Raw genomic sequence first — 3,061 nt, forward strand, 5'->3', positions numbered from 1 at the left:
ACAGAAGAAAAGAAAAAAAAAAAAAAAAAAAAAAAAAAAAAAAAGATGTGGTACATTTACATAATGGAATAATATACAGCTGAAAGAAAATACAGATCTCTTACCCTTTGATACAGCATGGAGGGATCTGGAGAGTAGTATGCTAAGCAAAATAAGGCAGTCAGAGAAAGACAAGTATCACATGATCTCATTTATATGTGAAATCTAATGAACAAAATAAACTGTTGAACAAAATAGATCCGGAGACATTGAAGCATGCAACAGACTGATGAATTTCAGAGGGAAGGGGGTGGGAGGCAGGAAGAGATTAACCAAAGAATGTATATGCACATATGCATAACCCACGGACAGCCAATAGTGCAGTAACAGTAAAGGCCTTGGGAGGGGGCAGGAGAGGAGGGGGTCAATGGGGGGGGAGTAGTACACTGTAATACTTTCAACAATAAGGATAAATTTAAAAATAAAATAAAAACTAAATGTGGGAAAAAATAGGCTAGGTTTATTGACAAATTACTATACATCACATGGGCTAAGATTTTTATTTACTATCCTCACAGCAATGCTATGAAGGAAGAACCATTACTATTACACTTAAAAACATGAAAACTGAGGTTTAGGAGAGGTCATCTCATTCAAGATCACATAGCCAGAGGATGACGAAATCAGGACTAGCACCTCAGGACTTCCGCCTGATCCCAAAACCTGTGTTCCTTATCATGGCCATACACTGTGTGGCTTAATGGGATGCCAGCCTGCACCATACACCTGTTTCCTGGCTGCTTTATAAACCTAAGGACCGTCGATAAATTGGCAGTTCTTAAGCCTGCCTCTTCCCCATCCCCCTAGGTACACTCAGAATCTTCCAGGGCAGGGCACTCTCCCTTTTCCCGCAGACCCACAGATATATACAATTCCAAAAACTCTTTAAAATTCTGATCTTTCCACAGAACTTTGTTCACTGTCTAAACAAAAGAGTATTGGTAGATAAATTAATAACAGCAATAAGCAGGGAAACAAAGAATATGGAGTGCTGAATGCAGAAGGACCCTAGAGATCCACCAGCCCTACAGCTTCATCATACAGATGTGGACACTGAGATCAAGAGATGAGAGTTACTGCCCAAAGTCACACAGCTGGTCAGCAGCAGCATTCACCCCAGGTCCCCCATCACCTCCCATATAACTGACTCCCATTAATAATCCAATTTAAAACTCGAAGTTCAAAATCTTAAAGGATTTGCTGCGTGCTTTTCCTCTTCTTTCAGTAGTTGGAAGTCTGTGACCTATCACAGCTGCTGTGCAAGGGAGGAAAACACTTAGAGCAAGAAAATGCATTCTTAGTCTAGAAAAGGGAAGGTGCCAAGGATCACCAAACTCAAGTCCTAAAGGCCATTATTTCAAGCCAATCGCTTAAAACCCTTCCAGGGCGTCTGGAGTAACACTGAGATCCTACAGGCAGGGTCTCCCCAGTGGAGGACCCATGTCTCAGGAATGGCCTTCCTCTTAACAGCTCACAAAGCCAAGCCAATTAGCCCCTGGGGGTGGGTAAAAGCCAATGCTTTTCCTGAAGTGTGTTGTTCTCACATATTTATAATATACCCAGAGGCAAAAAGACAAGTGAAAATGCTTTCTATGAACTGCAAATCAAGACCTATTTTGAACATATATATATTTAACGCCAATCTTGAGACAAAACAACTCAAATTTCCTACCCATCTCTTTCATGTAGATCTTTTTCTCTTTTTTTCTTTTTTAATCAGACAGCAAGAAATCTGAATAACTCAAGTTTATACTCTGCCCCTGGTTCTGGGGAACTGAGCAGGGATTACAAGCTAGAACTTTTGGTGGTTACTAATCCTTCAGGGGACCTGATCCTAGGTAACAGAAAGCCAGGCCAAATCTTTAAATATGTGAGGAGAACAAGCAACCTAAAGGAATATCAGGTACTAATATGACAAATAAGTGTCATAATGCAACTGATGTTCCAGCTAGCAGTGGCTGCCTGGGTTGGGGGTCCACACTGAAGAACTTCATAAGACAGACCATCTTGATTGATTAGCCATGTCTGTCAAGGCACCAGATTAGAGAAAAGGGGATGGGTGATAAATATATGAATTTTAAAAGTCAACAAAAGGGAAGCAAAAGAATTCTGGTAGAAATGCCCACACACTATTGAAAATGGCAACTTGCGGGAATCACACATTTGGAAAACATTTAGAATAACACAGAACCATAAAAAAAATGAATAAAGTTGCTGAGTAGAGAAAGGAATAAGAACACAGCCAAAACCTTGAAGAACATCATATTTAGGAAGCAAGACAAAAAAGTTTCGGGGGAGAGAAGGGGGGGAGCCTAACAACAAGAAGAAGATTCAGTGACAGAGAGGTCAAATAAAGAAACGAGTTTAAGTTAAACAGTTAAATGCCACAGAAAAATAAAAAGGCATGAGGGCTGAGAAGAGGAGGTCTCATTTGGTGGCAAGAAAGCAGGTTCAGTAGTGGCTGGCTGGAACCGAGGAGTGGAAGCTGCTGAAGAAATGGAGGAAGAGAGAGAGAGACCGCCATGCTGAAAATCTGGTGGCAAAAGCAACAAGAAAAGTCAAGCAGGGGCTCATGAAATTACTCAGGGAGTAATTACAAGAATTAATTATGTGATTATTGTTGTGGGGTAATAGGTTAAAGAAATGAAATCAGATCATCTTTGTGGGTAGAGAAACTGGTTACCAGATAGGGATTCTTTGATGAGCCAAAATAAACTGATGGAACCAGAGCCTGGACTACAGAGGAGACATATTAAGGAGGGAAGATGGGTGGAGTTAGAGACCACTTGAGAGGAGAGATGAGAATCTAAGCAGCACCCGTCTGATGGCCTCAACTCAGGGCAGAAGGGCCCCTAGAGAGAGAGAAGGCAGAAGTGCTGGGAATGGCAGCGGGCAGGGAGGTCCAAGGAATGCAGAGGACTCTAGCGAGTGTGCTGAAGGGGCAGCAAGAAAGGAGTGTGGACGTCCCTCCAGGTAGTGATGCTGTCGGAACTTCCCAGCAATGCTCAGACTCTGAGGAAGG

Source organism: Myotis davidii, unplaced genomic scaffold (assembly GCF_000327345.1).
Source record: "Myotis davidii unplaced genomic scaffold, ASM32734v1 scaffold197, whole genome shotgun sequence".
Lineage (NCBI taxonomy): Eukaryota > Metazoa > Chordata > Mammalia > Chiroptera > Vespertilionidae > Myotis > Myotis davidii.